Source organism: Hetaerina americana, unplaced genomic scaffold (assembly GCF_022747635.1).
Source record: "Hetaerina americana unplaced genomic scaffold, ioHetAmer1.1.p SCAF_5, whole genome shotgun sequence".
Taxonomy (NCBI): Eukaryota; Metazoa; Arthropoda; class Insecta; order Odonata; family Calopterygidae; genus Hetaerina; species Hetaerina americana.
The window spans coordinates 75033768-75057235 of record NW_027287095.1 but is presented as its reverse complement, the minus strand read 5'-3'; the positions used below and the strand labels follow the sequence as shown (position 1 = coordinate 75057235).

General features: G+C 39.8%; 1 protein-coding gene across 3 annotated transcripts in view; it reads left to right on the top strand.

Moving 5' to 3' along the window:
* Positions 1–23468, top strand: part of LOC139694246 (influenza virus NS1A-binding protein homolog A-like) — a 97906-nt gene that overhangs the window by 6464 nt on the left and 67974 nt on the right. The window contains exons 1-2 of one of the 3 annotated variants that reach the window (XM_071592704.1): positions 17722–17900; positions 18147–18236. The exons of 1 other annotated variant lie outside the window; for it this stretch is intronic. The gene's annotated coding sequence lies outside the window, so the exon portion shown is untranslated. Of the gene's footprint in view, positions 1–17553; positions 17901–18146; positions 18237–23468 lie in introns of those variants that run through there. One more of the 3 variants, XM_071592703.1, reaches the window with a different exon arrangement.

The window sequence follows — 23468 nt, the reverse complement described above, 5'->3', positions numbered from 1 at the left end:
ACCTCTCTTCCGCACACCTCCCACAATCCCTCTTAACCGAGGATCGGTATTAATACAACAAGTGCCACCAGGGGATCCCACGCCGCTTCTTAACGCAGCGCGCGTCCCCTGCACACCCACTCGATATCCAACATGGGTTGCCGGACCGGAAACGAATTTTTCGATTACGAGGCACGAATCCGTTTATCTAATAAAAGATGACTACCGGATTAGACGCCATTAGGCATTAAAACATCATCACATATGGTGCAATATTTGATAGGCTCAAGAGTTGGATGCCTATAAAATTTGCCCCTTCGAATTTATTTTGACAGGTAATAATCATTAATATATATCAAAATGGGGAGTCGCTAGTTTAACAAAGGCATTATGTATTAATAGAAGGGGTAGAACATTTTGGGGTGGCAAAAATAGTTGAAAGGTAGATGAATGTAATTGACTCCCACTGCGCAAAATACTTCGTGATCTGCGTCCTCATGAAGCCCACTTTGCTATGGTCAAAATTTTTATGCTAAAAAAGTTAAGCAAACGTTCATATGAATCTTTTACGGGGAGGTTAATATCCCTTTTTTGTCATTTTTTAAGCCCCAGAAGGTCAGTTTTACGCGATATTATTAGTGCTTGATGAAGAGTGCTGCGTCATAATTAATAATATTGAATAATATCCTGTTTTTATGAAATAATGGATAAAATCATGAGCTCGTGCGGAGGATAAGAGGGGAGGGGTCTTCATCTTACATTTACGCAACGAAATCCTCTCCTCTCATTTAAATACCACTCCGATAAGCAATCCCTGTATCGTTTTAAGGTTAGAAATACAATATTTTAAACGTTTGATGTGGTTTCCAAAAATTAAGCCTTATTAGCGTTATATTCCCTCGTGTTTTAACAAAACTTATGCACCTAAGCCGTGCAAAATATTCTGCTTTTCTCGAGGAAGCCATAAGGATTTTAATACTACTTCTAATTCAACAGAACTTAAGGAAAAAAAGTAATTCTGAATTTTGAAGTCCAACGTGCTCCTTCGAGAAGATGTTTTTATCGGGTACTATTAGTTGAATTGACGCGTTATCATCGATTTATATCGTACCTTCAACCGTCAGACTTTGGCAGACATCTTCATGTATCACATTGTCCTTCGTTAGTAAATCTCTTTGGAATATGTGAAGCTATTCTTGGTTCCCTAGGAAAATTAAATGAGAATTTTTACTGTGCATAATAGCAGGTTAAGCAAGTGGAACAGAATGAAAGAATCCTGAAGCGAATTTTCTAATAATGATATTTTGCCTGCCAGAATCCTGACTGGTCGAGAAAAGGAAGGCGAGAGTTCACTTTCAAACGATTTCATCCTACATAACAAAGAATCGAAACTCAGACCTATTACTGAAAGAAGTTTAGATAGCTATTTAAGTAACTGACAGTAAAGATTCATTGCAAATATGCCGTTAATTGAATTTGTAGCTACCTCTAGATCACCACAACCTCTCGAAACGAGTCATGGAGAATGTAAAATATCAAATCGAAATATCTTCAACTAAAGAACGTCCGGTTAATGAAATGCAACTAAATATGACACCAAGTTTTACTCTCGCCGACCACATTTTCGTATGTGAAAAGAACGAATTGAATATCGCGGCGGTAGGTATTCTTTGAATATTATTTTAAATTTGGAAGTTAACTCGCTTGCAGTGGCGACTTAAAAAGAAAACTTAGTTATCTACAGTGAATTAAACTGCCGACGAAACATTCTTAGAAAAGTCAAACTTTGAAGAGAACACTCGGGGGTAATAAAAACTGCAACCACCTCTTTCCAAGTCATTCCAAGTTGGAAACTATGAATTCTTTCAAAGATGAAATCCTACTCTAGAAAAATTCATCAGCCGTACTGGAATATTTTAAATGGCACAAAAATCCCCAAGTTTGGCCGCTGTCGATTACACGTGGTGGGGCAAGAGGGAGGAATAAAAGAAATGGGGAGGGCAGACAGCAAGAAGCCTTATTCTTTTTTTTCTTCTCGCGTATATTTCCCCAGGGTACAAGAAATGAGAGTCGGGAGGAAGTGGGGCTATGTCAGCCGGCGCCCAGCTTTGCGAACCGAAAGGGGCAGCACTCCAACGGCGTTGAACGGGGGCGACAGGGGTGCGCTTGGTGCTGCAAGGCACTGTGAATTATTAGCTCATGACGCAGGAACCAAAAGTACAGGACCTATCTTCGCACGACGCGAAAAACTTTTGAATCATCCTTGCGCGTCTTCAAATATTTTCCGCTAACAATCACACCCCCAAGCAGCCTCTGATCTGCCATATGAAAGTGACAGAAACCCCTTCAAGTTCAATTAGCTCTTTCTTAAAATTTTCATTTTAAAAATATAGTCTTAAACGATTCGGTGACTTCGTACTGTATTTCATTCATGAACAAGGCTAATCATTTAATCTGTTATTACCTGCATTTTATATTTACAGAAATTACACGCATTAATGCAAGGAGGGAATCACTTCCGGTAACGCGAGACACTTTCCGAGGGCACGCAACCCAGTCTGTCGAGGGTCCGCTAATAGCAGACAAGGATCGGCGATATAATGGCGATAATCGGTTACGCGTAAAGTTTCCAGCCTAATGGAGCTTTGAAATCGGTCCAAAATTATAGAGAACACGTTTTACCCCTTAATTCTCCCCACTTGCGGCAAAATATAGCAATACTACACTCAAAGTTGAGTTCATACTTGCTTTTTAATTGTAATAAAACTAATTGTGTGAAATACAGGTATGTTATAATACCTGTAAGTTATTATTACATCTCGTTTATAAACGTAATCTCGTTAAACATTCAACCCAGGAGACGGAAGTGGTTTTGACATTGAGTGAGATTAGTGAAAGAATCAGGTTAGATAGATGCACTTCTAGGTGCTCCGATATTTTGATTCTGCGTAAGTATATATTGGTAATGCATTGTGCAGTTGGCGAATACTTTCTCTTAAATTGATTACTTGTATTGCCTCCTCTGACAACTTATAAAATTGCTTTTATCTCGTGTAGTCTATTGGTTGGCGTCGTTGTAAATTAATAATTTTGTTTCACACTTTGGGAATAAAATATTTGACCATATAGTTGAATATAGTTCCATATAGTTGAATATTTGACCATGCAGTTCAGCACTAATACATACTTCAAAAGAAGAATGAGATGAAACATAAACATTTAGTGAGAGAAAATTGGCGAGAACGAAGATATTCTGTCGAGTCCAAGCCTTATCAAATGACGAATATTGACCATGAAAATCAATATTTTCATGGTTTATATTAGAGATAACTTAGAAGAAAAATATTATTTTGATTTTTTCTGTTGAACTTTGGGTACGAATGCTTCTTTTTCGTAAGTAAACTACAAATATTGTTGCGAAACCGAAAAATTCAAATTTTATCGGCATTCATTTGTAGATAATTACAGCATAAAGGAGAATCAGCTTAGGTAAAATATCGATGGAATTTAATGTTTAACATCTTTCTGATCATTTCGTTCAACCTTCCTCAGATTTAAACAATTACCTTAGAGATACTCCAAGGATACTGAAACTGGGACAGTGTCTATATTTAGGGCCAGCGTAGGGTTGTGGATTGCTTCGTATCCACCGTAAACCTACCATGGTCAATAGAGGGTGAAATTGCACCAGCTGAATAAAATATAAATGCGCAACCCCGCTCTCACGCATTATTTCCGAACCCAAACTTCGAGCGTCTGCTCGATCATGAATCTGCGTTGGAGCGAATGCGTCCTGAGCCATTGCTTCCCGACCGCTGGCTGCAAAGTTATCGCTTACCAGTCTGCGGAGTGTAAAGATTAAACCTACCATCGCATTTTTTCTTCTGCTTGCTCCTTTATCGCCACACTCCCCTGTTAAAGACACTCGTCGAATGCCCGTAGTTGACGCCACCGGATTTGCAAAAACAATGATGAAAGGTGAGATTTTATTGAGCGATGTTCATCATTGGGCTCGCCGATTCGGTTTGCTTTTTTTGAAAGCCCCCTCCCCCCCCCCTCATTGCTTCGGGAGATTCGAGGATTGTTGCACCATGATGACCTCTTTGGCTTTTAGAACGAAGCTCTCGGAATAGGAAATGTAAGAATTGGGGGTATGCAGACGAAGGGATCCGATGATGAGATTGCATATAAGCGGAACACGCTCAATCGTTTTACATAGAATGGCAAATTTACTCATCGTTGAGAAAATAACCATAGTTTCATTTTTCGTGCATTCAGGTCGGTTTGAAGTTAGTTGTAATTGCTCGTGGGCATGGTGAAAATAAACGTTAAAACATTTATCATTCGTCTTTAATTTCACATGATGATATCTGTGTATTTTATGTCACTTTTACGACTGTTTTGGAGAAAATTTTAATTGTCTTTTAACTTTGAAAACTGTACCAAACGTTCAGTCCTATTTTCTGTTATACGTAGTGTTCGTATTTAGTTTACTGTTGTATAGCGTATCTCTAGATTCATTTCTTCCATGATCATTGGGAACTAAAAACTCACACACTGTTTGTAGTCGCGAGACATTTCTTGCCAAAAATCTTCGTATACTGTGGTCATAATCCACGAAAACATTGTTTAACCTTTGTAAGCTCAAGCTGACCTCTTCTTTAACAATATACTCAAGTGAATGACCAAAAAATTTACGACTTATTTTGGTGATTGACTTTAATATAATCAACAGCTTTAAAATATTGAGATAAAAAAATTCTCTTTTCTCCCTATAAAACCACATCCACGTACAAGCTTGGGTCTGAGGGTGATGTAAGGAGGGGCGCGGCAGCTTCAGGTTCAGCGGAATAAACCGATTTGTCTAAGAGTCATTTGTGGTCTCTCCTTCGCGTGCTAAACGCGTTAGCGGAGAATCTTGGAAAAAAATGTCCTCGGCAAAAATACAAAACATGCAACTGGATCTAGGTAAGCTCCCCCTCTTCACAAATGGGGATCGTGGGGGATATTCTAACGAAAGCAGACGTTTTTTACATGGACATTCACGCTGAAAACGGTGAAAAATGTGCTTTTAGCAGAATAATGGACGCAATAGATTTCCTTTAAACTTGAAATCACACCTGAGCACTGATATCACAAGGCACAATTTAATTCTGCTTAATAAAGCTACCCGATTGAATTTGATTTGCACCATTAAGGAGCGAAAAAATAATAATTTGGCACAAATTAGGTTTATTGCGGACTATAAGTACCCCCGGCTAGTACTAGTTTTAGGCGAGGCGACCGAAAGCTAAGGTCAATTGCGTCGTTAGGAATGAATAGGAAAGGATGAAGGGTGGAGAGAAACCCGCCTTCGGCGTTAGCCTACTCTTAACGAAAGGCGCCAAGGGGTCTGCAGCTTAGCGTCCCATGCGACGGACGGCGTACTCACGCAAAATGCCCTCCACTAAGCACCTCGAGTAGGGATCAGAATATCACTGAAAAATATCTACCGCCGCTGGGATTTGAACCTGGGCCCTCTGGGTGGGTAGCCAGTACCTTAGCCACCGCATCATTCCGATCCCCAAGTACTTCCGGTCACGCTAAAATTCCCCTGTTCCCTGGTGAGGATTTTTTTCAAGTCACGTCATTGATCTCATGTAAATATATTTCAAGCAATCCCTTTCAGTCCCATCGACGATAGTGGCAGGGTCAGGAAAATTGCAACCGATATGCCATCAGCGTTTCAGTCCTTGGTATATTATGAATATCAGACGCACACCATAAAATGCAAACAACCTGTGCTCCCCTTTGGGGATACTAATTCCAGAGTAAAACGACGAAGGTGTAATCGGATTATTGCATGAATTCCCGAGAGATATTCTCTACTCTCAAAGGCAGGCGAGGTTGAAAATACGGCTGCCGCCTTCCCTCTTGTCTTCTCCCACTCTCTCTCTCTGTCCCCCGCACCTCAACCTCTCATCGCCACTCGGTGAATCACTCGACTCGTGGGACGTCTGCAACACGGAGAAAAGGGCTCTGAAATGAGCAATGAAGCGGACGGCTGACGAAAGCTTCTCTCTCCCCACCCCTTCCCTCTCTGGTCCTTCAGACGCAGTCCACTCCCCGGGTCGAAATCTCTCTCCTCCCACCCGGCTCCTCTTTTCCCTCCCCCGTGCCGCTCCCGCCACCAATCGCGAGGGGCAGGAGGGTGAGAGAGTAAACAGAGTCTCGTCCCCAGCCCCAAGCCGGGCGGGAATCGATCCCCACTATCCTGGATCCAAGAAGGCGGCCGGGGCAATTGATCCCTGCGATGTTCGATTTTCAAGCGCGCGCCTTACGAAGTCCCACCCTCTTCTTCTCCTTACTCGAAAGGGCAACTGCCATGTGACCGCGCCCTTCTAGGGGTTCTATCGACTGCGATAACCGTCACAGTCGAAATGGATCATTACCAAAAATATCGAACACGGTGGAAATAATTTTAGAGCCGTGGGCAACAACGCAATTAGAGAAAGAGTCGTAGTAATTGAAATTGTATGGTGTTTTAATGTCTTAGGCGACATTAGATTAGTTATAATATTTTCAATAGCATCAGGTTAAACAGTGTGAACTTTCATCTTGAAGAATAAGATAAATATTCTAAGATTCAGAAAAAAAATATCAATACGGTACTGGAGGTTTCATCGCATTAGTTACATCTACAGGAGACGCCTGCCTTAGGTGGCATCTGAAGATGCCATCAATGTGATGAAACCGGTAGCACCGTATTAATTAATTATTTATGAATTTTAAAGAGTTTATCTTATTCCTCAATAGTCGATTCATTCACTGAAATGCGATGAAATGACAATTAAATACCCACCGTCGACCCGCCGGGATCGGAACCCGCGAACTTTTGCGTCCACCATCTACCGCATCACTTATAGTTGATAATCTGACGGTTTGCTCTGAAAAAGGTGACATCTCCATTTCCAAAATTAGAATATGAAAAAAACATGGTTAACGATGTTTTTTTGTTAGAATGAATGTGTAATCTTATACTTTTGTGAATGGAAATTTATATTCATGAATTAATCAAGGTTTATATATAAAAGACGGCTCTTGTCTCCTAACCTCATCCCACCACACGCTCAAACTTGCACGGTATAATGTATGTAGATATAATATATTTCTATCTCCCACAGGTGTCGATATTATTGTATCCATTCGGTGAAATTAAAAATTTAGCAATAAAGAGTTACATTTTTTTTTAACACTACGCCCCTGCTAAGTTTAAGTAAGCTAAGCAGGAAGAGCTGAGGAGGAAATTATATAAAGCGCAAAACCTATTATTTCGCTCGTGAGTGCGAATGCTACGAAGTTACATCAATCCATAATATTCAAAACAAACATACGTCACCGGTAATTCCCACGATTAGCATCACGATCTGGAAATGGCGCTCTGTCAGCATCTGGATAACCACCAAACGTCGGTATTTAACCCAAGCACGTAGCCGCACTCACTATCGTAAAAATTAGTGCGTATGAGATTTGGCATCAACGAATGCACATACATACATATATGTATTTCATAAACAAAAACATATGTATACATATATATATACATACACACGCATCTTGTTAAGAATAGGTATGTGTGTATATATATATATATATATATATATATATATATATATATATATATATATATATATATACATATCGATGTGTGGTAGAGACATACACGCATACGCCAATACCTTAAAGGGAAGGCGTGTGTGGTACGAGATAGGAGATATTTCACTGAGGATAGAGGGTGGGTCACTTTAACAGCGAGGAGGATGATGGAAACAAGCGGGGTGCATAAAAGTTGGATGAGGGGAGTTTCTAGGAGAGACTCAGAATCCGAGAAAGGGATCAGGGAAAGGTGGATGAACTCGGATTCTCTCTGAAATGATTTTCTTTTACGGTAATGCAGGAGAGTGGAGAGAAGCAGGACCAAGGAAAGCACACTGGGCAACACGGACAAGGGCTCGAGCAGATAAGGGAGGCATAGCACAAAAGTAGCGCATCAAAGACTTCACGGAATTTGAGTCCTTTTTATCTCTAAACTGCTGAGGTCAATTGCCTTTCCCTTATGCACAGTGCAAACAGAGCGACCGAGGGGCTACACGTATACCAGCTATCCTTTCCCGGCAATCCCCCGTAAGATGAATTCTAGACGAAAGGTTTCGAAACAGGCCTTAAGTGCGCTCATTGCTTAATTGATTACTTAAAGAGGTGCTATTAGAACATGAAACAATAAAATGGAAGTTTTGATGACATGGATCGTTAAAATGATTTGTAAAAATTAAGAAAACTGACCGAAGAACTGGAGGAATTGACGGGAACATTTCGTAAAATAAATTCAGCATTTTATTTAGGATCTTTAGATCTAAATTATTTCTTGAATAACCATGGAAATAATCTTTGTCTAAGTTGTCTCCTTTGGCAAACCTACTGCAATATTCAATATTACAATTGAATTATAAATAAGAATGAGAAATCTAACAAATAACAATGATGATAAAGTAAATTACCGGATATGGGAGTCATACGAAAGTCAAAGTAAATGGCCAGAATTGCATTTTCATTTGGTTTTATTCGGCATAAAACGTGTACTTTTTTAAATGCCAACTTTAAGCATGCCTTTTCACGAATCAAGTTTTTTTAAAGTTGACACATGGCAAAGATTTAGAGACCAAAATTTCTTTCCGAAAAATATTCGCACAACTACGACCGGATTTTCGAGTTTAAATGCTTTAATGACCACGCTCTAATCTAAATTTGCATAATAGTAAGTGTGCCTTGCAAAGTTGAATGTTTCAACGAAACGATGCCTGCAAACTTCGTCGTTCTTGAATAATAATGACGCTGGCTATGTATCAAGGACCATTTCCATGTACCGAAGGTTCTGGAAGTTCTGTTTTTTTTGACCAAATATTTATATCATCTTGTTTTTTCCCGATCTTTTCAATTGCCCAGCTTTTCTTATAACTTCGTAGATAACAGCAGCACGGTGTGTAACAGAATATTTGGAAAGCTCAGTTATTTTTCGTATACCATCAATTACTGTATCGCAATTAAGGGACTTAGTATTCTAGGTTAATTAGTCCGGCTTCACCCATCAAATTATTTTAAACTATGTTTTCCCCTGCCCATTTAACTAAATATCAGATTAAAAAATATTTGCGAAACATAGTCACAAAATATATTTCCCCCTCTTAAGCCAACCAATAGTTCTTTTTCACAGAATTTCCTTTCCTACAATCAACGCTTCTTACGTGGCCCAAATGTAGTAAGTTGTGCCTACCACCTCTGCGTCCTTATTTCCAAGAAAGAAGGCCCAATAACGGAAGGACGTCCTCAAGATCGCAGAGAGACGGCGAGATTTATTTTAAGAAGACTGAATGACTCATATAAAACTCTCGACTCGGAACTCGGAATATTAAAATTATACCTTACCCTTTTTAATAGGTATGTATGTCATTGGCATTGAACTGCGCGCGCAGTGTATTATTTTTTTCGTGGAACTGTGGCAGCACAGAAGAACTCCGGGTAGTATTATTGGATTGCGCCAACCGCCATGGAAAAGCTAGATTCATCCAGTTAAGCAGATGCAATCGAAATAAACGACGCATCAAACTAAGTGATTGGAATATACATCGCGCGGTATATTTTAAGGAAGCCAGATTTTTTAAAGTCTCTTTTCCCACACGTCCACACTAATTTCTCAGAGCAAGATCGCCAAAGATATCATGTATGAAGTCATTTTTGGGAGAATTGTGTGGCCCAGAGTGAATGAGAATACAGTCACTACCAGTATTACCACAATTTACCCATGAATGACGACTTTAACGAATCGTTCCTTAAAAGGCATAAATGTGTAGCCACGAAGTCACGGAGAATTTCTTTTATATTAAGCTGAGTAATCCTTAGAAATAGTTCATTCATTATAAATGTGAGGTTTTATTACCACTGTACTCCTACACGTTCTCATTTAAAATTCCAAAACTTTCCAAATGTTACCGAGTTTAACTTGTGCGATGCGAATTGATACAAAAATCTCTATAAATATGATGTTGATGAGCGAAAGTATCGCTTTACGATATTTGAACAAAGATACTACGCAGAAGTGTCATCTATTATCTTTGAATAATAGAAGAGCGGCGTGAAGGGGAATAATTTAATCTGAAAGCTGCTTTCTGGACATTTATCAAACATCTTTTTTGGCCCTCCACCACAAAATTATGGGTAAAATAGTTGTTTTCATTCTTTTTTCTTTTTGTTTTCTTCGGAAATTCTATGGAATTAAATTTTTGTCCACGGCCGAAATAACTAAACCAAGAGTACAGTTTTTTTATAATGTGAGAATATAGCCTTTCACAAACAAAAAAATACAATCATATTGTTAACGGGCTGTCATAATATTTCCACGTCCGGATTAGAAGTGTGAGGGGCGAGCAGTCAGAGTGGAAGGCCGCGGCAGGCAAGTTAGATCCAGCTCTCGTAAACGGAAGCAGTTTTTTGAGCACTTATGACCCGGGAAACACTAAGGTATATCCTTTTCTGAAATGATTCAGGTAAACAGGACTCAATCGATTACTCTGATGGGGATTCAAATTCTTGGTATTTAAGTTAATATAGGAGTTTAGATGAGCCAAAGTTGATATTAAATAATTAACTGACTGGTTCGTTTGGCGGTTTTAAACCTTCCAGTCCTAATTTCATCTTTTAATTGAGTTTATTCATCCCACCGACGGATTGAACCCAACCGAGGGAATTAAAGTTCAAATGAGGATTAATGAAAAGTGTAAATATTGGCATTACAACACCTTTACATAACAAGGTAGAATAAAACCGATTAATAACAGCAAATTTATGATTCTTAATGCTCGAGGTATCCTCGTTGAATTTGCTGATTTTTTTGGCATTCACCCCTGTCTATTGGAAATAATGGATGATGCAAAGTGTTTCTTATTGCACCATTTTTACCGGTTGAGGTTATAATAATTTTTTGTTGAGGAGTCTTTTAATATATCATAGTGAGACCGGAGTAGTTCCCTTCTGTTAAATTTTTCCCAGAGTAAACATCATAAATTCCATCCAGCATAAATTTTGGCACAATAGTTACAGAAGGGATCATACCTTGCCAATATAGACAGAAATATCAACGGAAGTAAAATCAACACATAAAACGGAAATCTCTGACACTGCATTCAAGGTATGAAATTTTTTTACGATAAAAACAGAGAATCCTTGTCTGCTTCTTTTTATTTCTAAAAACGATATTGGAAAGTGAGACAAACATAATCGACACCACAATACAGGATTATAAAAATCCGTTGAGAAAGTCCTCCACTCTTTCTCTTTGAATCGCTCCTTTCGCTAAAGCACTACCGCCGTGCATTTTAAAATCACATTAGCGCACTATTCGACGAAGTCTCTAATGAAATTCACGTGCACGAAATTAGGATCATTAGTTATTTGTTTTTTCCCAAAAAAGTTTATGCGGGTGCCTACAACTACCCTCAACAAATAGGTACAATTTTCAGACAAAAAGATCACTCCGTTTATTTTGCGTCAAATATCGCGTTTCGCCTTGAGCGCCACACATTACATCTTCCGTGCAGTTTCGCTAATTATTACAACCACGCGAGATGACTCGATATGCTGATGCTTGAGACAAAGAAATAAAAGACTGACACAATTACCGTCTTAGCGAGTATACGCGTGCGAGTGAGTCGGAATAAACCAACTTGTTGCCTGCTTTATCGAACGCTTAAAGAGTTTCTCGGAAGGGAGGAGGAACAATGAAGGGAGACGGCGGCAGCTCCTCCCCAAGCGATAGAGTGGAGAGGCGAGGCGGTGATGATCCCGGTGACTGGTACCCACTAAGAACGTACGTAGGAATTTATCAACCGCAGATAGCTCGAAGCCGAGCCATAGTGGAACTGAAGTTCCATAACGCCGGTCATTAATTACTAATTACCGCGGTAATCAACCGGGAGGTTGTTTTGATGCGAGGGTATGGAGCACAGCTCACATCGTATCTAGATCCTATCTTTTGAAATTCACACGTAAACGTAGGGGGTCAGTCCCCTAACCTGAACTGCCTCTATTATCCTCAAAGAGACACCCGAAAATTCACCCAGCTTGAGTTAAGCTATGGTTCTCCAGAACTATCCAGATTTGGACCGGCTAGCTCCGGTCTTCAGCCGAATACTTAACGACTAAACCCCCGATGGCCAGCTCTAGGATCACCCGCTAACTCATTTTACACTTTCAACTGATTGCATCAGTTAAAAATGTATCAGTCCATGAACACGCTGCCATGTTTCTGTTTTTGCGATGTTCACGAACAAACAGAATGTCAACTATGAGGTGAACGAATGTTTAAGAGAATGCAATGTAACCTTTCATTGGCCGAAAAACAAGTATTTTAGCTACAATATTTTTATGCCATACAGAGACTACTGGTGTTTATTGATCCCTGGTAATACTGATCAAAAAGGATTTCATTACATTATCATGTTGCGGCCCAGGGTTCAATTGATGTTGATGACTTTAATCAAACTTTTTCTTTCAAAATTATCGTTAGGAGTAGCCTACTAGGTTTGGGGTAGGTTTTTCATCGACTATGGAACTACAATCTAATTTTAAGCCCGCAATCGATGCTTAGCCCTCTGTCCTGTGTTACACACTGTAATAATTCATTATTTGGCTTTACATACTTTTTATCTCCCTTAATTCCATCCAAAATGCCTATTCTTTTACATCCTCTACCTCGATTTCCCAGTATTCTCCCCTCTGTTGCCGTTTCCATCACCCAAATGCCTCTCAGTACCTCGGGCACCAAATTATCCTACCTTCTTTGAATTTCTCCAAACAACCTTCTCCCTTCCCCTGCCTTTCCTAGAACTTCATCGCGTATTTTCCTTTTTGTCTTTCATTTTATTTTTGCCCTTCTCAACTCCACATCCACGCCTGAAAAGCTTCCAATCGACGCTTTTCCTCCTGTATCAACGACCAAGGTTCTGAACCACATAAAATTTCTATCCATTTATAAGTTTTTAATAATTTTTTCCTCACATATTTACTTCAAGAACCAGTCATCACCTCCCGCCTCTTTTTAAATGCTTCTTTACCTTACGCAGTTCTTCTTTTAATGCTCCAAACACTATGCCTACCCTCATCCAAAGCACTTCTACATTGGTGATATTTTCTACTTGTTCTTTGTAATGCCCCCGACTTTAATAATCGTCTTAACCTTCCCATATTAGTACCCTCCGTTTATTATAATTAATTTTAATCCCATACCTATCACTCTGATTCTGCAATGCTTCAAATAATGGCTGATTAATCTGGTCATCCATTTGCAAATCTAAATGATTTGGAGATTTCCCCACATAATTTCACTCCCTTCTCCAATAATTTTCTAGGTTCTCTCACCATTTCACCCGCAAATGTTGTACGTTGAAAAAACAGTTGATAATAGGCACCCCTGTCCTACTTCCCTGCCTAGTGCTGCCCCATTCCGATTTTCCATTCGCTATCAGCATATTCCCTTTTTATATCCAAACTATCTGGCCTATTAACTTCATAACGCAGTTCATCCATATTTGTTTCCACCTAGCCACAATCTCGTCCTATTTAATTGACATTAAATTTAGCATATTGGTATCTCGTGTCAGCTTCCGTTTTAGGTGGTTGCACTTTCTTATCTTTATTTCTGCTTGGCTGTTATGCATTTCATTCTTTCGCCCATTTTTTCTAAGCATTTCCTCTGTAATCCACGACATCCTAACCCTTTTTTCATTGACCTTACATTTTTTTAAGTATTCCGCTTTCTTTATTCCTTGTTTGAGATATCCTTTGAAAATGATGTCTGATCAAAAGGAAATTGTATTTGTTCCATCTCGAATTTCATAAGGTACACATAATTTCAGCTTGGGTTCAATCAATTTAAACACTCTTATAAATCAACTCAATTTCAAAAATGGAAAGTTTTTTTTCTTCATGCTTGTATAAAAATTACAACAGATGTATGCAAATATAACTGTTGAACTTAAAAATATCCCGAGGTAGCTGAACGTGAAAAGCAAGCAAAAACCTCTCTTGTGAAAGAACCCATCCTTCTGGATGATTCAATATTTATTTATCACTGACGAGGTATGTCATCCTATCCATCCATCCAACGACAATAACGTGGAGTCATGAGCTCAAAACAAAATTGAGGGATGATGCTATCCGGAAGCAGATATACAGGTACCTGTATGATCCAGTTAAATTCCACTAAAAAACGAGAAATATGAGAGGAAGGAAAGTAAATCCTGCGCACAAACAACTTGATCCAGAGTCACTAGAAGAGTAAATTTACGAGGGTTATTCAATAAAGAGTGATCATAAAAATTTTTACTCCTAGTATATTGTGCGAAAAATGAATTTCATACAGTATTATTGCCTCAATGTGATATATATATATATATATATATATATATATATATATATATATATATATATATATATATATATATATATGTATATACTACATATACGCATACATATATCTGGGATGAGAATAAATATTAATAAAACAAAGGTTATGCGATTTTCTAGAAAGAAAATGGCTAAGCTAAACATTAAAAAAACTAGAGCAGGTAGCCTCAATTCAAAAGCCTCCAATCTACGTCTGTCTTCCTCCTTCAATGACCACGTTTCCGCGCCGTACATAGCTACGCTCCATATCAAAGTTTTTACGAGTCTTTTCTTAATTTCCTTACTCAACGTCCCTGTCATCAACTCCCTCCTCCTTGTGAAAGCCTCTTTACCTAGCGCAATCCTTCTCCTTACGTCCCTACTACTTTGACCGTGTTGGTCTAAAACACTTCCGAGATACGTAAACTGTTCTACCTGCTCTAGTTTTTGCCCTCCTATTTTAATGTTTTGAGCTTAGCCTTTTTCTTTCGGGAAAATCGCGTAACCGTTGTTTTATTAATATTGATTCTCATCCCATATCTGTCGCACTGAATTTACAATTCACTCAGCAATGCTTGCGACCCCTTGGCTGACTGACAAACTAAAGCTTGGTCATCAGCGAACCTAACTGATTTTATGAATTTCCCGCCCACTTTCATTCCGACTTCTAGTAGTAGTAGTATTTAGGGGAGTCGACCGACAGCTGAGGCCATTTGCGCCATAGGGAATGGACAGGAAAGGATGAAGGGTGGAGAGAAACCCGGCGACGGCATTAGCCTACTCTTTACGAAAGGCGCCAAGGGGTCCACAGCTTAACGTCCCATCCGACGGACGGCGTACTCGCTCAAAGTGCCCTCCACAAAGCACCTCAAGTAGGGATCGAGATACCTCTGAAAAATATTCAACACCGCCGGGATTTAAACCCGGGCGCTCGGGGTGGGAAGCCAGTACGGTAGCCACTGCACCATCTCGATCCCCTTCCTACTTCCACTTCTTCCCATGCCTCTTGAATTATTTCCTCTGCCTACAGGTTGAACAGCAACGGTGATAATGGGCAACCCTGCCTTACACCTCTTCCTAACACTGCCCAACCGGACTCCCCGTTCCCCACCCGCACCTGGGCAGTCTGAGACATGTACAGATTATTGCTTTCCCTCCAATCTATTCCTATTTTCTGCAATATACTCATTAGTTTTCCCCAATTCACTCTATCAAATGGTTTTTCGAAATCTACGAAACAGGCAAATACCTCCTGGTTGTATTCTATATTCCTCTCGATTAATAATCTCATTACTGCAATGGCATCACTCGTACCTCTCCCCTTCCTAAACCCAAACTGATCATCCCCTAAGTAATCATTTGCCCAACTCTCTATCCTTTTGTTGATGATATAGTACATATAAACCATAAATGCAGTAATCAATCCGATGGTCGGTTTGGTAGGTGGTGATAGAGTTCACCCAGTATGAAGCCCGACGGCGTGTAAAATTCACACATCAGGAGAGGGGGGCCAGTTCCTTTCCGGTTATGGTTTTCCAGGCAGATCTGGTGCCCGAAAAATCACATAGATTGGGTGGAGCTGCAGGTGCCCTGTGCCTGGGAATCGAACCCGGGACCCTCCGGTTAGTAGTCCAGCGCTCTACCCCCTGGACTACCGCGACCCACATGTACACGTTTAATTAATGTTACTAAGCAGTATCTCATCAACGACAACCGTTTCAAATTGAATCATGTTCAGCTCGCCTGTTCTCAGTCTGTTATTTCCCTTTATCGTATGACTTATGGCAATATGGCTTATAATGGTTAATGTGGGGAGATGATGATTTCAAAGGAAGGTAGACTTGGATCTCTTGGTCGTTGATTTTACGGAAGTGAACATTAACACTGGTGGTGCCGTTTGAGGGAATATCGTTGAATAACATTGAAAGACCTAACTGAAATATTTAAAATGTCATTTCCCGCGCTGCTAACAGAAAAAATTGCAGATGACACTCTTTTGGCTGCTGCGAAATCGCGATTATCTCCCGAAAATCTTCGTGAAATATGTTACTCAAACTCCTTATAGTCCACAACTAGCTGTAAGTGACTTTTTCATGTTCTCCAATCTAAAGAAACGCATTTGTGAAGGGTGTTTCTATCATCAGAGCAGGGGTAGGTGAATTGAAACATGTTTTAAATTACGTCTGCTGCTGACCCAACAAAGGGGTCAAATCAATGAAACCTGTGTAACATATGCACAGGATATAGATACATTAAGCGAACAATATAAGATCAAATTAAATTTTTGCAGAATAAATTTTTCGAACAAAGTAAAGAATGAGCATTTTTTATGCAACAGCCTGCATATTTGTGAAAAATTGCCTTCACTTCAACTCCAGCCATTAATTCACAAGTTTTTCGGCAGTTTTTTTGAAGTTTTTTTTAACACTATCGTTCACGAATGGATGTAAATTCCTTGACAATGTGAAAATAACATAACCACACAAGCAGAAGTTAGCTGGGCCCACACTACACGGCTGAAACTTAACATGATTCCGCGACAGAGGGCTTCGGCTGTGTGGCGAAGCATGGAGAGGATGGATCGTACGGTCTACGCGGTCGCGACTGAGTGAGACATGGGTAGGGAGGGAGTTCTAGGGGGAGGGGAACAATTGTGAGACTGGGGATGTGAGGGGTGTGGTTTTGTGTGTGACGATGGTGGCGGTTAGTGGTGATAGGGAAGGTGGTAGCGGTGATGTCCGTAAAGGAATGGGACACCCCTTAACATCAACCCCTACCACCTCCGCCTCCTCAATTCTCTCCCCACCCAACTAACCTTCTCTCTCCTTCAGGGGTTGGGAAACAGAGGAGGTCGGAGGGAGTAAGGATTAAAAGGGGGAGGCTAGTCGAAGGACGGTCGCAGGGGGCGTGGAAGCGGATCTAGGAGGGAGAAGAAATGTGGTGAGGAGAGCGGCTAACCAAAAAAGGGGGAATTAAAACGCGAGAGGTGGGGAAGGGAGAAAAGAGTGGGGTGGAATGCGTCACGTGACTTCCACCGGTGAGTCCTTAATGGCTGGAGGTGGGAGTGTCTCCAACCACTCCCTTACTCCCTGCCCATCTCTCTACTCGTCCTCTCCCATACCCCTTCCCTCCCATCCATCAATTCCTCCCAACCTTCCCATGCTTTTACCACCATACTCTCCCCGCCTCTCTCCTCCTCCGACCCCTTCCGAGCCCTCCTCTGGGGCCGACAAACCACCAAGACCTCCTCCTTCTCCCCCTATCCCCTCCTCCCCTTGTATTTGCCTACCTTCGCAGACTCTCCGAAGTCTCTTGTTTAGTTGCCGGTCTGAAGACGGTGCCGACCCACCGCAAAAAAGTGGCCGCGGAGGGACTGACAAACGAACGTGGTGGTATTTTATCGCCGACCTCCCCTCTCGCAAAAGTTGCAAATATCTCGCAAACCGGTAAGTTAGGCGTTTCATAATTAATAAGCCCGTCGTAAAGAAAAAAATAAGAAACCTACTGGCTTTTTCTTGCTTGTTATTTTTTCTCTTGCCACATTTCGTCTCTCCAAAATGAGCTTAATTCTCTCCGAGACTGTGTGCGTAACGGCGCCGTGTCGTCTGGCTCTCCCTTTAGATTTTTTATTCTGTCTCCCCCTCCACGCATAGTGCCTTGATTGATTGATCCGTGGTGTTTTTGATTTGAAGGGAATCTACTAGGTGGACTATTGATATCTAAAGCCAAGATCCGACGAGTCAAGCGGATAACGAGGTAGTCGCCCAGCCCCAATACCGCGGGTTCGTATCCTACCTCGATGCTAAACGTTATAATTGTCATGATAATTGATTTTCTCCGGATTAGTGAAGGTTGCTATGTGACAAGATTTGCCGAATAACCTTGAAATTCCAAAAAAAAGTGCAAAATCGTTGAACGGCGGCGTCAAACTTTCATGTCGCTAAAAATAGTTGGCCAGGAACAAAAATATTTTTGTCATTAAAACGTTAAAGCGTGTAATTTTCCCGTGCTAGATAAGACAATAATTGCAGAAAAGTGCTAAGGATGTCAAGCCGTAAGCTAGATAAAACAACAGAAATTATCGTCATCCCACGGAAAAACAGAAGGTGACTAACTCCATTGCGGATTTTAGTACTAGAACTAACATCTGTGGAAGTCTGGTGTTCTGGTTCTTTTTGATGAAGTTTTCTCGGGTCTTCTACCGGGTCAGGGGTTCCGTGGTTCTTTCTTTTAGCCACTCCCCGAGTTCAAGCAGGACAATATTCCAGGAAAATCTCATATCTCATTGTGCGACTATCATTGGAATCCCGACAAAGTTTTGCCATGTAGGCAAAGCTGTGGCTAAATGCGTACCTTACGTCGACGACGTAAGACAGCCGCGCCGGTATACAGTTTTTATGTGGCTCTTCAGAGTATATCCGTAGTCAACTGCCTTCCAGCCGCCCCTTTTCCTGGCTTTCCATGAAAATGTCCAGTCTTAAAATTTATGCGCCGAAAAAAAATCTCTCAGGGTGTTTCCACGTCTCCTGTATGTCACCGAACCAATAAATGTTCGCACTTCACCAAGTTTCGGATTATATTTCAATCAAATATCTTAAGGATGATCATGCGGCTGAGCTTTTAACGACTAGACGGGAACCAAGGACACCGTTGAATTCCAGATCAGAAATTTCAGCTTACAAACTGTAGTTTATTGCGCACAGATGTATGGAGTAAATACTGAGCCTACTGCAGACTCTCGAATTGATCATAATGAAACGTATCACCAGTAGGCTGAAATCGTTTCTGAAATTCTACATAAAATTGGCGTCGCTTCACTTAAAAAATTTATATATCGTATATTCAATATATTTCATTTAACTTTGAGCGATAGTTATCTGTGGTTTGCAGTTAACTTTTTTGACACTTTCATTTTCCAGAAATAAATAAAAGGTGAAGTCTTCGAGCTGAGACTTGGGAGTTCAACATAAGGCTTCTCATAATCTGGCACAACTGGAATTGCGAGTGGATCGTGGCATAATTTTTAAAGGCTCATCTCCCGCCTTCCTAAATCAAAATCTACTATTTTACCAGGATAATTTCTAATTTCATTTATTAACCAACTGGTACATGTTTTATCGTAATTTTTATACTCGTGAGAGAAACGTTGACGGAATGGGTCCCCGAAACTCCAACATTGGGGGAGTTACTTGGGAGCTGAGTGAAGGCGCTGGAGTATGTTCGTATTTACGAGCATTTAATTTTAGTACTGTCTCCGGGTTGGTAAAGAGCACGATGTAAGGTCTATTGGCATAAGTTTTAATCCTCGAGTTTATTTAGTAGTTATTCTTCCCAATGGAGTGCTGACGTAGGATCGGAGGTTCTACTCCATCCACAGGACGACTTTCAAAAGCCTAGGTCATCGAGAACCAGACAGGCGATCTCTCAGACTGGTAGGATCATTTAATTGCCCCATTAATGCGTGGGAGAGTCTCATTCAACTGGCGGCGATCCAAATAAACAAGGAACTCTACACACTATGCGTTGAAGTGAACCACTTTCATGATGATTGCGGAAGTACGAAAATATTTCATAACCGCACGCTTGTAAATTATTGTTTTAGGTATATGCCTCACGAAAAGTCCTTGGATTGTGGTAAAATTCATCTCCAGCTGTCGCTGGTCCGCAAGAGTGCTTCATCAAATTGTAATTCCATGGGTAGGGGCATAATCACATCATGAGATGTGGGAAAAAATTACGAAAAAGCATTGAAAATAAATATGTGAAACCTTTTATCTGATATACTCAAATTCAAATAACGATTACACGTGACAGGCTTAAATAGTCCTGGGTTGTTGATTCTGGTCTAATTCTTTTTAAGTAACTAAAATTTTCTGGCATTGGATTTCAATATTTAATAAATTGAATGGATTTTCTTGAATAGGGTTATGTACAATTTAAAGAATTTCATTTCAATAACTCTTAATATTTGACATTTACTTATTTCATTTCCTTAAATCACTCATATCGTTCGCAATACGCTTTTATGGTTATAAGATGGACTCGGAATTTCAAGCAGAGCTTGAAAGATATGTTGGATGGAAAGATGTGAGGGTGGAAGATAGCCAATCATAAATGGGGAGATGAGAATTTCAAAGTGAATAATGACTTCTTTGAATAACTTGTTTGTGATGAATGAACTTTTTATTTCAACTCAAGATTACCTCAACCATAACCTTCAATGTAATTGCATTGTTCACAGAAGTCTACTTCCTGTTTTTTTTATATTTCAATCTAATATTACATTGGTTATCCGATCGGTGGAAGTATTGGGCTTACAATGAAATAATGGGTGATGCATAAATGACTGTGCATAAGGTATGAATCAGCATCGACCATATAATTTTAATAATTATCATCGAGAGATTTTATTCTTACGCAATTCCAAGGTCAGGCCTAAAATTACTGATAATGACATATTTAATTTTATCAAAACAATCTTAAAGAAATAGCCTATTAATTCCACGTCACTTACATTCTATAGTATATTGAATACTTTCGGTACCTGTTTTGTGTGAGACATCCTCGAGCGGATCTCAAATAAGCATGGCAAAGACGAAATTAAAATTAGGCTATTTACTCTCTAGATCACCCCAAGTAATATTCAATTAAACCGATTTTTCATTATCTTTCTGCAGATTTTGGAAGTATATAATTTTGAAAAATACGTCGTCGCCGGTCGCTCATAGTAGTTCAGAATATCTGGTTAAACCGACCCCAAGTCAATCCTCACATATCTATCAACCTAATCCCAACATTAACTTCTTCTTCATTAATATACCTATAAGAATTATTTTTGTAAATTATTCTAAAAGGTACAATATCACACTACTGGAACATATCACAATCGAAATCATTCTTCTTCTTTTATTCGCAAGCAGACTAATTTAACTTTGAACCAATTTTATAACATTGGCGAACAACTGAAAACACATTAACGCCATCAGTCGTAAAAACTCGGCTTCTGATCACGGAAAGTCTTGAACACTTCTTAGCAGTCTCAATTCTGGGTATTTATATGAGTTTTAATTTCAGTTATACCAAAAATCAACACACAAATAATTCAATGCGAAATTATGACTTACCAATTGATTGTGAAGTATTTATATCATTTGAAGCTAATCATTAACCGTTTGCTCCGTAGAATTACTTTTCTCACATTCACAGTGCTCGTACATATTCCACAAAAAAATTTCGTTTCACTCAGTAGACAATGTACCATTTTGATTTATTCACTGGTTCCATCTATCATCTTATTAACCATTAAAAACTGAAATGGTCAGTGTTTTTTTGAGGGCGAGTTTGCATCAGGAAACTACTGCAATTGCATGAAGAACTGCAGAAATTAAGAAATGGGGAGTATTATGCCAGTCTGATTACAATGAGTGTTCGGGATAACGATATATATACGTCCCTTACACAATATTTGGCGAGTACAAGTAAATGACCATACCCCGACGGGGAGAAATAAAGTGAGGTGGCATAATCAAGGAAGGAAGCAATGGAGGCAAGAGCCACGTTTGCCGTTCTTGGCATTTCAGGTCTAAGTTTTGACAGGCTCAGATTATAACAATTTACTGTATGTAGTTAAAGAAATAAAGTACTCGAATTATTTGAAAATAATTTTGGATCTAAATAATTTTATCCTGATTATTTATCATTGCAAAAAGTGGTAGATTTTTATGGATCCACTTCCTAGATTCTTCTATGTACATTTCTAAGTACAAAACTACACGACACCAAATAAATACTTTAAAATCTGTAATAAAATAAGTCATTCTTAAACTTCATATACCTTCGACCTTTCTTCCTTCCGTCCAACATGCCTGTTCTTGTATCTAGTTAAAATTACAATTTTAATTCTTTAAAATAATTAAAATTTAGCTGGATTTAATAAAAACATGATCATATATGTAATTATACGTTTTATGTTATATGTTAATTAGGTTAAAGTCGACAACTGGACACTATTTAATTTATCGGTTCCCTGTGGCGAGAAGGAATACTTGATTTGTTAGAATGCACTAAAGATAATTAGTATTCAAAGCTAAAAAGAAATAATGACTAGAAATAGGATGTATCATTCAGGGATAAAATTTTATCGTAAATTAAGAGGGCTACCCCCTTTGAGTAGCAGCTAAATCCTCCGGATTCAATGACCGAGTGGTTGGTTCTCCTAACTGCTCTCATTCCGGAGATCTTTTAACGAGTTGGGGAGAATGATCAGGTTTAATGACCCAGGCTCGCGCGCAGGTTGTGCAAGAACAAAAGTTGGTAGACCCAGCCTCCCTTCGTCCTTCCTTCTCTACTCTCCCTCTCTATCTCTGTCTCCCCCTTCTCGCCCCCATATTAAGTGAGCTTAATTTTTTGCTGTCGCCGGTGACCTTGGTCCGGCGTATGCGAGTTGCATAACCTCTTTTTCCCCCATTGGTAATTTTTTTATTATTATTGCGGCGTCATTCCTACAGTCGTGAGGTTTCGAAAAAGTGCTCGACAGTGGGGATGAACTGAAGCGTTGAAATGACAATTAGGAGGCTAGCCTGAGCGTTTATGATCGACGTTAATGGAGATTTAATAAGCGTCCCTCGTCCAATGCAGGTTTGTTCGAGAAATTTCCGGTATATCGTGGAATAACGTGACCACAGTCCATCCCACAAGAAACCATGTCCACGTGTTGCACATCGAATAACGAGAAAATTCCAAGTTGCGCCGCAATATCATGAAGCCCCCGTGGATGGGCTTATACCCCCTCAACGAAAGCCTTTCATCAGGGGGCGGCGTACTTCCTAAGTCTAGGGGAGGGAGGTGAATATATTCCGGCAGATATCACTTGCTATTCTATGCAGGTACACATTCTGCAAACTCGTACCCTTTCACCTGGAGAATACAGATCGAGATTGGTCACGTTTGCGAGCTCGAAAAAAATTCTCACTTAACTCTAACGCAATGGCTAATTAAGAATTTCCTAAGAAAAA